The sequence below is a fragment of the Cetorhinus maximus genome, chromosome 5 (genome assembly GCF_964194155.1).
Source record: "Cetorhinus maximus chromosome 5, sCetMax3.hap1.1, whole genome shotgun sequence".
Lineage (NCBI taxonomy): Eukaryota > Metazoa > Chordata > Chondrichthyes > Lamniformes > Cetorhinidae > Cetorhinus > Cetorhinus maximus.
The window spans coordinates 2662370-2676554 of record NC_135883.1 but is presented as its reverse complement, the minus strand read 5'-3'; the positions used below and the strand labels follow the sequence as shown (position 1 = coordinate 2676554).

The following is a 14185-nucleotide window of genomic DNA, read 5'->3' as shown; positions in this document are numbered from 1 at the left end:
TACACTTGGAGAGGCAGGGATTAATCAAGGACATTCAGCATGGTTTTATTAAGGGGAGGTCATGTCTGACCAATTTGATTGAATTTTTCGAAGAGGTGACCAGGTGTGTAGATGAGGGCAATGCATTTGACGTAGTCTACTTTGACTTCAGCAAGGCTTTTGATAAGGTCCCGCATGGGAGACTGATAACGAAGATAAGAGCCCATGGGATCCAAGGCAATTTGGCAAATCGGATCCAGAATTGGCTGAGTGGCAGGAAGCAGAGGGTGATGGTCAAGGGGTGTTTTTGTGACAGGATGCCTGTGTCCAGTGGGTTTCCACAGGGACCGGTATTGGGTCCCTTGCTGTTTGTGGTATATATAAACGATTTAGACTTGAATGTAGGAGGGTTGATAAATAAGTTCGGGGATGACACGAAGATTGGTGGGGTGGTAAATAGTGAGGAGGATAGCCTTAGATTACAGGAGTCTGTAGACAGGCTGGTCAGATGGGCTGATCAGTGGAAAATGGAATTTAATTTGGATAAGTGTGAGGTGATGCACTTGGGCAGGACAAACAAGGCACGGGAATACACGATGAATGGTAGGGTCCTGGAAAGTACTGAGTATCAGAGGGACCTTGGTGTGCATGTTCACCGGTAACTTAAGGTAGCGGGACAGGTAGATAAGGTGGTTAAGAAGGCATATAGGACACTTGCCTTTATTAGCCGATGCATAGAATATGAGAGCAGGGAGGTTATGCTGGAACTGTATAAAACGCTGGTTAGGCCACAGCTAGAGTATTGCGTGCAGTTCTGGAATCCGCATTATAGGAAGGATGTGATTGCACTAGAGAGAGTGCAGAGGAGATTTACCAGGATGTTGCCTGGGCTGGAGAGTTTTAGTTATGAGGAGAAATTGGATAGACTGGGGTTATTTTCCCTGGAGCAGAGGAGATTGAAGGTGGAACATGATTGAGGTCTATAAAATTATGAGGGGCACAGATAGTGTAGACAGGAAGGAACTTTTCCCCTTGGTGGAGGGATCAATAACCAGAGGGCATAGATTTAAGGTAAGGGGCAGGAGGTTTAGAGGGGATGTGAGGAAGAATTTTTTCACCCAGAGGGTGGTGGGAATCTGGAACTCACTGCCTGGAAGGGTGGTAGAGGCAGAAACCCTCATAACCTTAAAAAAGTATTTGGATGTGCACTTGCGATGCCATGGCATACAAGGCTATGGGCCTAGTGCTGGAAAGTGGGAGTAGAATAGTTAGGTGCTTGTTTGACCAGCACAGACTCGATGGGCCGAAGGGCCTTTTTCTGTGCTGTAGACCTCTATGACTCTATTACTCTAAATCTGTTTTGGAAAATATCCTCTTTATTTGCTTTAACAAAATGTTAAATGTTTTTTATTGTCCTTACAAATGGTAAACTGATTCGAAATCCAGCAGGGAGTCTTGGTAGTACCATGTCTTTTTAGCTCCGGGAGCTGGGTTTAAGTCCAGCGCAGCCTAAATGGAAGTGTCTGTTTTTTGCTGTCTGTAGACCTGATTTTATATTGATAAGTTCCAGAGTGAGTCATTCATTTTATTACTACTGTCATCACCAGTTTTCAGATGGACTCCTAGGCCATGTTTCATTTGTTAGTGGTTGGTATTTTATGTCCAGAAATAAATCTTGACATTTAATAAACTGGTCCATGAGTACTTTCATGGTAGTAGAGGCCATCATTTTAATAGACAGGGAATTGGAGGCCATACAATAGAACAGACCTGCCTTATTTGTCGAGGATGCCTGTCATTATGTTCTTGATGGTGATTCACAAACTTTACCAAAAAGGCTTCTCTTCTGGATAAATCCAAACTCGCGTCTAAAGGATTGGAGCAAAAAGTTTTTCCCCGGCAAAAATCTTGCGCGTGGAAAATATGATTAGGAATAACAAAAGGAAAATAAATGAGGGCAGAGGTAAAACCTAAAAGAAGGTGGTTGTAAGAATACTGCAATTGTAATAATTGTTCAAAATGACGAATGAAGCTGAAAATATAATTATTCTATGTTTTCTTTATATTTGTATTCATGAACCTTAGATTATAGTGATGTAACTGTCTGAATGCAGAGATCTTCAAGGGGAACTGCTGCACATTTATCTTGAAGTAATGCATGTGATGCCAAAAATGGAAAATGATTACAAATAGTTATTAGTAAACTGCTCACTGGCACTCAGTTTGGGTTCCGCCAGGGCCACTCAGCCCCTGATCTCCTTCCAGCCCTGGTTGAAACTTGAACAAAAGAGCTGAACTCCCGAGGTAAGGTGAGAGTGTCTGCCCTTGACATCAAGGCAGCATTTGACCAAGTGTGGCCTTGCAATACTGGAGTGAATTATGCTAGTTAAACCTAGCACAAAGGAAGATGGTTTTGGTTGTTGGAGGTCAGTCATCTCAGCTCCAGGACATCACTGCAGGAGTTCCTCAGGGTAGTGTCCTCGGCCCAACCGTCTTCAGCTGCTTCATCAATGACCTTCCTTCCATCATAAGGTCAGAAGTGGGGATGTTTGCTGATGATTGCACAATGTTCAGCACCATTCGCGACTCCTCAGATACTGAAGAAGTCCATGTCCAAATACAGCAAGACCTGGATGATATCCAGACTTGGGCTGATGTGTGGTGTGAACGTTACCTGCCACTTAAGTGCCAGCCAATGACCATCTCCAAAAAGAGAGCATCTAACCTATGCCCCTTGACATTTAATGGCATTACCATCACTGAATCCGCCACTATCAACATCCTGGGGCTGTCATTGACCAGAAACTGAACTGGACTAGCCATATAAGTACTGTGACTATAAGAGCAGGTCAGAGGCTAGGAATCCTGCAACTCGCCTCCTGCATCTCCCGAGCTTGTCTACCATCTACAAAGCACGTCAGGAGTGTGATGTAACACTCTCTGCTTGTCTGGGTGAGTGTAGCTCCCACAACACTCAGGAAGCTTGACACCGTCCAGGCCAAAGCAGCCCTCTTGATTGGCACCAGATCCACAAACATTCACTCACTTCACTACCAATGCACAGTAGCAGCAGTGTGTACCATATACAAGATGCACTTCAGGAAATCACCAAGCCTCCTTAGGCAGCACCTTCCAAACCCACGACCACTACCACCCGGAAGGACAAGGCCAAGGGCAACAGGCACAAGGGAACACTACCAGCTGTAAGTTCCCCTTCAAGCCACTCATTGTCCTGATTTGGAAATATATCGCCGTTCCTTCATTGTCGCTGGGTCAAAATCTTGGAACTCCCTCCCTAACAGCGCTGTGAGTGTAACTACACCACAGGGACTGCAGTGGTTCAAGAAGGCAGCTCATCACCACCTTCTCAAGGGCAACTAGGGATGGGCAATAAATGCTGGCCTAGCCAGTGATGCCCACACCCCCTGAATGAATAAAAAAAAAATAGGATGCTTTCAGGGGGAGAAATTGTCTGTCATTTGGTAGATTCTGGAGATTGTATTTAGTCTAGAATCCAATGTATTTTGTGGTAAACTTGGTAGAATTATATTTTTCTAGACTGTTTTCCATCGCAAATGTCTTCCCTTTACTGATGATACACTTAAGATATTTGCTTCCAACAAAGTTTTGCAACCACACCAGGTTCCTGTATGATCGGGAGGGACATTTACATTCTCTGAAATTACAGTGGCCTGCTCTTGGTTTAACCTGAGGATAGAGACTTGGGCAATTTATCTGTGGCAATATGTGAAGAAGGACATTTGGTAAATTCATGAATATATTAATTTAAGGAAGATATGAAAAGCAATCTAAAGTCAAACAGTTGAGCTATCAAATAAGAATTTAGGATCAAAAAAGTTTCACGATACTTTAAATAATTTGCTTCATATGTCATTGTAGTGCATTTCCTAAAATGTGTGTGAAGTATTCAAAAGATGTAAATACAGCAGAATTAGTGGAGACAAAGGATCAGTGCAGTCTTATGTAGTATCAGGTGAAACAATTGGGCTTCCTCAAATCTGCTCAGGCAAGACCTTTTGCTTTTCCTTTTTTGTGTCATTGGATCTTTCAAAATAAGTTTTTTTTTGGGCTACCAGATGGCTTCATATGGCTTTTGGCACTTAATGGTACTTTAAACACTTGCACAATGCGGCCTCACATGAAGGGTATTCGATATCTGCACCGCTCCTTTTCCCAAAAAGCTGTAGACATTGAGCCAATTGAAGTTTTCATGAGTGAGAGTAGATAATCGTATAAAGAGATGATGGAGCAAAGGTAGATAACTGCAGTTTGAGGTAAAGATCAGACATGATTTCATTTAATGACTTGGGATGAATGACCACCTCCTTTTCCTGTGTTCCTATAACTGTATTAACAGCTTCATTTCTTAACCCGGGGAATTTTGTATCCATAAATAAACCTTGGCCCAGATCCTCTTGTCAGAGGCAATGCTGGTCGCACTGCTGTTACCCGCAAAGCTTTGCCCAACTCAATACGACCTATTTTCAGTCGGGACCTACGATCCCGGCTGAAGCAGAAATGGACCAGCGAAGGCCGGCGAGCATAGCAGAGTCGGGGGAAGGAGAGGACACACCCCTTTTTTTTTAACAACGGGTCTTGTCCATTCGGCTTGCAGGGAGGTCAGGGGTGGGTGGTCGGGGGTTAGTCGGGTCAGCTCGGGGGGGTAGTTGGGTGGAACGGGTGGAGTTAATTGAGTCAGCTTGGGGGTTGATTGGCGGGGTAGTCTGGTGAGTGGGGGTGGGGGCTAGTTGGGTCAGCTTGGGAGGGTAGTCGGATCGGCTCGGTGGGGGGGGTGGGTGTGACTAGTCAGGTTGGTTTGGAGGGGGTAATCGGGTGATGGGGTGGGGATGATTTGGCGGGTCAGTTGTGGTTCTCAGTTGAGTTCCGCTCGCCGATTACTGAGTTAGACCAGGTATTAATCTGGGTGACATTTCCAGGGAAATTCGGCTGTTAAGTCCCTGAGCTCAGTGCTGGAGACTTTCGACTTGGTATCAGGGCAGCGCAAATCAGCTGTGGGAAGTTTAAATTCCCTGGGCAATTTTGGCTTATGCCTGTGCAACAGGACCTCCACGCGCATCTCCCAACTTAGGTCCCACCTCTGACAATCCGGATACCAGAAAATTTGGGCCAAGGCTTTTTTAAGCAATAATTTTCTAAGTATTTTTGATGAAACATCAATACCTTTAGGTTTAAAGGCAAACCTCAAACCAATGATATTTTCAGCTAATTGGTAACTGTGTAGAGTACCAAGGCAGGTTATTTACATTGGTGAAGTGATTAAGTCTCGATTACTGGAAGTTTCTGATGATTTGCCACTGTTTTGCTATATTTCCAGCAAAGTTGCGGTGGTTAAGAAGCAGCAGCTTTGGCTAGCAAAGTTAAATTCTGATGGAATGTTTAGTTTCCTAATGGTGACGACCTGGGAATTTTTTTGTATTTAGCCTATCATTTCTAAGATACAAGTTCACAGACCTGTTATCTGGCTGATTGACATTACCCAGCCATTATTTACCCTGGTCCATTTCTGTAGAGCTGTTCTTGTTCAGAGTTTGATCTCCAGAACACATTACAGGATTGCAGACCCCTGGGGAACACAGCACAAGACGGTGAAAGGGTCAGGAGAGTTGAAAATGTGATCAGAGTGAAGGATCAGCAGGAGGCCTCTGAATACATGGAGTGGGGCGGGGGGTGGGGGGGGCGCGGTGGTGATGAAACAGTGGACTGGAGCATAGTGGCAGGCATAACCACCAATGGCAGAGTTGCAGAAGTGGGAAAATGTGACATAGACTAGTTTCAGAGGATGTAAGGTGCCCATACAGCTGCCGGAACCAGAAGGCTGGAGGGAGGAAGTTGTAGGAGAATACGAGAAGGGGTTGGTAGAGTTAGCTGAAGACAAAAGAAATTGGAAAGAACAGTTTTACCTGTATTTATTGGTAGGGACAAGCAAGCAGTGATAGGAGCAGATAATCAAAAGGTGTCACAGACAAAGGAACAAAGGTGTTGAAGGTGGTGATATTATCTAAGAGAATGTGCTAATTAAGAATGGATGGCCTTGAGTGTCCTGCCATCCATTCTTAATTAGCACATTCGTTTAGATAATATCACCACCTTCAACACCTCTTTGTTCCTTTGTCTGTGACATCTTTTGATTATCTGCTCCTATCACTGCTTGCTTGTCCCTCCAACCACCACCCCCCCCAACTTCTCTCCCCCCAGCCCCCCCACCTTAAACCACCCCTCTCCTAATTTTACTCAGTTCTGTTGAAGGGTCATGAGGACTCGAAACGTCAACTCTTTTCATCTCCGCCGATGCTGCCAGACCTGCTGAGTTTTTCCAGGTAATTCTGTTTTTGTTATGGATAACTTCATGTCTGGCTCAGAGTGCTAGCTAAAAGAACCAGGTGTGGGAAGTATTTTCAAAGAATAAATATAGGTCCATAACTTCTGATCTTCAGGGTGTCGTACCTGGGGCGTACCCCAAAAATGCATTGGTTAAACACCCCCCCACCACCCCCACCACCACCTCCACCTCCACCTCCACCCCCACCGGAAGTCCCCACATAAGGATTGCATGGCAATAGCCCGGGAAGATCAAACTTCCATTGGGAAATTACCCTGCACTGGGAACCATCCGATACTCTGATTTAAATCGCAGTCTTCAGATGGTTGCGATTGTCTTACAGGAATAGTTACCCAGGAAAAGTTTGAAGAATTAAAACCACTTCTAACTTCTGGGTAGCTTTAATACTGCCCCTCAACTCCCCACTCCCAATTAACCTCCCCCTCAACTACCCTCACCAACCACTCCCATACTGATCAACACCACGCACTGACCATCTGATCTCCGCCACTGACCATCCCCCGTTGGTCACCTGCACCCACCCCCCCACATCACACTGACCGCTTGACACCCCTCGCTGACCATCCCATCCCAGTGACCACCTGACCCTCCCAACTGACCACCTGGCCCCGACACTCCATTGAACACTTATCCCACCAACCCCCTCCCCAGCTTATTTTACACACTTACCATCTTCCTGGCTTCTTAAAGTGGGTGGGCCTTCAAACACACCTGCTTTACAGCAGCTAATTAGGGGGGGGGGGGCATGACTTCCTGACCCTCGACCCCCCTGCACTCGACTGAAGGCCTCGGGAACCGGCTGGACTGCACTGTTCTCCCCCGGCCTGAGTTGGAAGGTTGGGTGAGAAAGGTGCGGCTGCATTTCAGGGTAAGTAACTAGGAGCAGAGTGACAATCTGACTCTGATTGCCATGCCACAGAAGATTTGGACCATGAGTTATTTTAGGATCGCATGGAGTTGTCCAATCACTGATGAGGCCTTTTTTAATGGTTGGAAATGACCATTCCTTTACCTTTTGCTATTTATATTAGGTAACGTGGCAGAAGAATACTTCATGATCCAAAAACTCGGTTCTGACCCAGTGTTGTAATTGGTCACAAATCAGTTTGATCTGAGTTCTAGATTCAGTTTACTGCAGCCCCCTGTGGAGTTTGTGCATTAATACTTCAATCTGACATTAGACATAAAGCTGAGCAATACAATACAGAAAATAGCTTCCATAAAAGATTTGTTTTACTGTTCTCAAAACATATCTCCACACGTATCCCCTTCCTATGTGCAAGGAAGAATTCGGAATGATTAACTGATTTAATCCTCCTTAACATTTTTGTCTGATGGGCAATTAAATGAAGAAAGCTACTTCCTGACCAGGTTTTCCAGGATGATTCATTATGTAAACATACTGGAGCAGCAGCTTGTGAAAGGTTGTTGACAGCCATTTCAGAATTCAAAAGGCATATTTCAAAGAAAATTAAGTGCTCTGACCTAAACTGGGAAACTGTAGTCTTCAGTGGCTTGGACCAGCTCTTCATTTGTGTCTTCACTTAAACAAGTAACTACCTTTATGTAGATACAATGTCAACCTCAACAATGGATGGTCATGGACAGACAAATGGTGATGATGCAGGGTGTGAGTGTAGTAAAAACGTATACTCATTAAATGTTAGTTTTCTGATGCATTAGCTGTTTTACTGTTATGAGGAGAATTTTGGGCAAATCTAAAAATGCTTTGAAATGTGTATACTGTAAATATCTAGATATTTTGCTGTATCTTGGTTCAACTTTTGGTGTCAGCTTGACTTGGTTGATGGGACTCTCACTTCTGACTGAGAAGTTTGTTGATCCAAGCACAATTTGAGGATTTGTATATATTAAATTAGGCTGAGCTTCAGTGTGATACTGAGGGAGTGCTGCATTGTTAGACGTACTGACCTAGAAATTGCATGGTACCGCACCTGTGTTCCAGCTATATAATGGGTGCCAGAGGTACATTTATAGTGTGTCATCTGCCATAATTGATTGGGATCCATTATGCATGAGAGCTATCCAGAAATCTCTCTATATCAAGCTGAGGGTCTGACGGGGTGGTTAGATCTTTTAGTGAAATTGGTCTACATCAGTGGTTGACTTGCCATGTGATAAAGTCGCCTGGCAAATTCTGGCTCCAACAATCGACAATCCAACAAATTTTAAAAAGGCCATCCCTGTTAATCGTGGGTGATAATTGTATTCAAATGGTGGGTATTAATTGGGAATTCACCCTGTGCTTGTGCATAAATATAGCAGCAAGCTGAAAGAGGGTTATTTTTGTTCGAGGTGCAAAGTATGTAATATATGTCTCTGTAAGAAAAAACTTGTAAGCGAATAACCTCTTGGCTCCATTCTTCACTTGCTGGTTATCCAGGTTTTAACAGTACCCTTCATACAGGTTAGTTGCTGACTTGGCATCTTAACATCTTAACACTGGGCATTTTTTGGTTGCCTATTTTCTGCATTCCACAAGTGCGTTCTGACTTGGTGCTGGTGCTGGATTTCCATGATCTGTTTAGCAGAGTTTATTCCAATCGCAGGTTGTATGGTAGGTCTGCCTTTGGGGCTAGAGGAGGACAGGGAGCAGGGAAGAAGACAGAAGAGAGTGGGAGCAGCGGGGAGAAGAGGGAGGAGGTGGGCACTGTGCCAGGAGGCCATCCTCTCTGTGAGCCTTCGGGGAGAACTTCTCGTACCTCAGCTTCACTGGGGAGCAATGTGTGAGGTGTCTGCACTTCACCGAGGGGCTACAGCACCTGCTGGTGTTTCACATCCGGGCTTAGGCAGCACTATCTGTGGCCCTTAGCCTTTATGCCAGGGAGTGGTTCCAGGTTGCAGCAGGCGTTTCCTGTGTACCAGTGTGTCGGGGAGGTGACAGAGGCTCTCCATATCAGGAGGATCACATGCATCATATTTCCTATGGATTTAACGAAGCAGGATGAGAATGCATTAGGTTTAACCCACATTGTAGGTTTCAAGATGTCATAGACTGTGTCTACATGTTCTTGCGGTGTTCCTCATCTTTAGCCTGGCACCTTTCTGAAAATGAAGGAATACCACTACTAGAACATGCAGCATGTTTGTGATCACAGATAATACATCATGGAGGTCCATGCCTCATTTCCTGGTGACAGTCTGGATTCACGCATCCTCTGTCCCACCCTTATTTTGACTTTGCTGTCAGGTTCCAGACTGGCTACAAGGGAAATCCCTTCTGGTCATGGCTCATGACCCCCGTCAGGAACTCGGGCACAAATGCAGTGTTCCTACAATTAGAGCTATGTCACCACCAGTAATACAGCTATTCTGGCTATTAGCATGCAGTACCGTTCAAGCTGAACTCTGCAGTATGTTATGATTGCACGTCTCCAGATTTGAGACTCTGCACTACAAAATGTCACTGCACTGACTTGATGCCATGTGAAAACCCTCCAATACAACTTGGAGCTAGATTCTACCATGCTCTCAGCCATTGTGTGCACGCTCACTGAAAGGCTGCCCAGCGCACTTAGCATTTCTTGGTATATGTCTATCGGCTGCCTTTGGTAGTTTGAGCTCTCCACATTTTTGGGTGCAGTCAAATTCTTAGGTCACTGTCTTTCAGACAAGATGGGAAATGGAGGCCGTATCTGTCGTTAGTAAATTCCATGGTAGCTTTTTGAAGTTCAGGGAATCCACTCAGTGTCCTGACCATCATTCATCCTTCAGCTAACAGTATTGAAACTGAATAAGCTGCATTTGTTTCATTGCTGTTTGCGAGACTTTGCTATGTTTCTTATATAACCACACTTTAAAAATGATTCAAATGCTGTGCAAAGCACTTTGAAATCCTGAGAATCTTGTGAAACAAGTTGATTTCTTTAGAAAGCGCTGGCCGAGCTAAAAACGAAGGGCACAATTATTAAAGCAAGAAGCATTGGGAGTTCAAAGGCTTAATTAAATTTAAATGAGTAAACTTTTATCTAAAACCCACTCCTGCAGTTATTTCAATATCCCAAATGTTGCCAAAAAACATTTCAAACAGGCGAGCTTCATCTTTCCTCAGTTGAAATTCCTTCCCACTCGTTCAGTCCTGAACATGTAAAGATCTGAACAGCTCAAGATTGAGCAGGGAGTGGAGGAGCACAATCACTTCTTCAAATGCAGACTTTTGTAACTTGCAAGTTGTTATCCTGCTCCCAAGGGTCTGGTAGAAATTGGAGACTGTTCAAAACATCTTTTTTTAAAATGGACCGGCACTATTTCTAGTGACTGAGCTTTTGAGTGTGTTTATAATTCCCTTTCATGTATTATTTTCATGTAAGGGCAGTCAATAGCAAAATGCAATTTAAATTCTTTCACAAATGTAAAAATTTTTTAAAAAAAGCACGAGTGAGCAACACTCAAATGGCTGAAAGAGCTTTACCTAGTTTTTCAGGCCACACTGGCTGGTATAGGTAGACACCAAAATTAAAATGAGATTTCAAATTAATTTGCAAATACTTGAATTGCAACCAATTTGGATAGTTTCTGATTGAGATTGTCTCATTTATGTGGAGAAGTTTGCAACAGAAGGTTCCTTTCCTTCGTCTAATGGTTCTGTGGCTGCTCTGTTGTGTAAGAGTGGCATTTACCTTTGACAGGATTCATAACAAAGTATGATTTCTTTTTTTTTAAGAACAAAAAAATTTCAGGAAAATGTCTAAAATATGTGTTGGTAAAGGCTGTGTAAATGTTTTTCCGTTTTAAGAGTAGCATAGCATTTCGGCAAGGCTTTTCTAGATATAATCATTCCTTCCATCTGCTTAACAAACCTACCTGGTCTACAGTGAAAATGGTCTTTTGCATCTAATTAGCATGTGGGGTCTTTTTTCCCTCACATTGTTCTACCTCATTGAAATCAAACAGAATGTTTTTTCTGTCACGCCTCACAGTTACATATATTGTGATGCTCATAATTTCATTACGCAAAAATGTCTCAGCTCATTCTCCTCATTAACCAGCTTCTACTACTGGAAAGTGATAAAAGGTCTTCCCCATGGGTTTTACGACTGCTTTTGTCGGTTTAAATTCAGGGGGACAATAATAAGAGGTGTAATACTGATTAATGAGCAGCAGCTTATACAAAGGCTGATAGCAAGGCTCCAGATTTGGGGTGAGATTGGATGTGCATATTGTAAGTTTTAGGAGGAATGTGCAGGCCATGATGAAAACATGGGAGATTGTTCTTGTTGAAGGCCTTGAGAAGGCCTTGTTCTTCCTCTACTGGTCTAGCTAGAATGGAGCAAGATAAGCTTGTTGCTGATTCCCTGCCCCTAAATATCGTGGCACAAATTTTTTAGCCAGTTGAAATAATAACAACTTGCATTTATATGGTACCCTTAACATAAAATGTCTGAAGGTGCTTCATGAGCGTTATCAACCAAAGTTTGAAACTGTGCCACATAAGGAGATAGGGCTGATGACCAAAAGCTTAGTCAAGTAGGTAGGTTTGAAGGGGAAACTCAAAGGAGGAAAGAGGGATCGAGAAGTTTAGGGAGGGAATTCCAGAGCTTGGAGACTATAGGCAGCTGAAGGCACAACCACCAATAGTGGAGTCAAAACTGGAGTCGATTGGAATCGGAGGGAAAATTCCCCACTGGTTGGAAGCTAAGGAAGATATTGTGGTTGTTGGATGTCGATCATCTCAGTCCTAGGACATCACTGCAGGAGTTCCTCAGGGTACTGCCCGAGGCCCAACTATCTTCAGCTGCTTCATCAATGACCTTCCCTCCATCATAACGTCAGAAGTGGGGATGCTCACTGATGATTGCACAATGTTCAGCACCATTCACGGCTCCTCAGACACTGAAGCAGTCTGTGCCCATATGCAGCAAGACCTGTACAACATTTGGGCTTGGGCTGATAAGTGGCAAGTAACAGTCGCACCACCTAAGTGCCAGACAATGATCATCTCCAACAAGAGAGGATCTAACATATTTCCCCTTGACATTCAATGGCATTACCATCACTGAATCCCCCACTATCAACATCCTGGGGGTTACCAATGTCAAGAAACTGAACTGGACTAGCCATATAAATACAGTGGCTACAAGAGCAGTTCAGAGGCTGGAAATTCTGCAATGAGTGTCTCCCCAAAGCCTGTCCACCATCTACAAAGCACAAGTCAGGAGTGTGATGGAATACTCTCCACTCGCCTGGATGAGTGCAGCTCACACAACACTCAAGAAGCTTGACACCATCCAGGACAAAGCAGCCCGCTTGATTGGCATCCATCCAATACCTTCAACATTCACTCCCTCCACCACCGATGCACAGAGGCAGCAGTGTGTACGATCTACAAGATTCACTGCAGCAACTCACCAAGGCTTCTTCGACAGCACCTTCCAAAGCCCAATACCTCTACCACCTCGAAGGACAAGGGCAGCAGATACATGGGAACACCACCACCTGCAAGTTCCCCTCCAAGTCACACACCATCCTGTTGCTGGGTCAAAATCCTGGAGCTCCCTCCCTAATAGCACTGTGGATGTACCATCACCACATAGACAGACAGCAGCAATTCAATAAGGCAGCTCACCACGTTCCAGTTCACCTTTGAATTCACCTATGAAATGGACACCCTTTCCTTGATGTACCAGTTGAGAAATCTTCCAAGGGGCTCTCTACCACGGTCTATTGCAAGTCTACCTTCACTAGTCAATATACGCGTTGGGATTCTTACAGTTCCACGCGCTATATGATTGGCCAACAGCAAGCAGATGAATGGGGCCTGAAACATTTGCTCTCCATGCAAGCTCGATGCCGAAATAAGGCTCATCAAAGGCATCCTGTGGGATAATGGCTATCCTAATCGGATCATTTTGCGCTGTATATTGCCCAAACTCATGAATGGGCCGAAGGCTGTCACCTTCAGCCCTGAAAAGTGCCCAGTCTACCTCAGATTACACTGGGAAGAGTAGGGTATCTCAAAAATCTGAGCAACAGGTGAGGCTAGCTGTTTCATGCTGCTACCATGCAGCAGCAACACGGGTAGTATTTGCTGCCATTGAGCCAAAAAGTCATTCTGCTGATCGCACAAATGAATAATTGGTACTGAAATTCATATACCACACGTGATGCTAGGTATGTACATCCCAAAAACTGATGGGTCATATCAAACAGCATGTCCCTTCTGCTGTTCGTAATGGACAAGGTGCAGACTGTGGACCCAGGCAGCCCATGCTTGCAAAACTCAAAACAGTGTCCAACATGTAATGTGGTACCGCGATTGGACAATATTTGCTAAATAATCCTTTGTGCTAAGAATTATGCTGACAACCAATTTAAGATTCAGCCAGGCTCGCTGTGTGGCACATTTGTGTGTTTTGGAAGCTACATATATTGATACACGGGGCCCTGTTTTTTGCAGACAGAAAGAACATGTACACACATTGTGCCTGTTTCAGCTAAACAAAATACGTGACAGTATTCGCTGGTTCATTCCTCAGGAAAATGCCTTGACCAATCAGGGTCATGTTGTCTGGTTTGAATTTCAAACAATGCTTGGCAGTTAACGCAGTCAGTCACCATCAACTGGTGCATTCTCCATGGCAACACCTCTACCAGTCAGAGTCCACTTGCCAACCATACAGTACAAAGTTGTTCCCTTTACAATTGGTATTCTTGTGAATTGTCCTGATGAGTGCAAGACAAAAAGCTTCAACAAAAAATGCCTCTTTTTTTTCGGCAGTATCTAATTGGAGGAAATCTCTGCAGGGTACTTTACTCCTCCACTGTCTCTAAATTATCTGACTGCTTTCTCGAGACCAAGAGGGT

General features: G+C 44.2%; 1 protein-coding gene across 2 annotated transcripts in view; it reads left to right on the top strand.

Moving 5' to 3' along the window:
- The window catches only part of msraa (methionine sulfoxide reductase Aa), a 385986-nt gene that overhangs the window by 141772 nt on the left and 230029 nt on the right, over positions 1 to 14185 (top strand). The window lies entirely within an intron of this gene.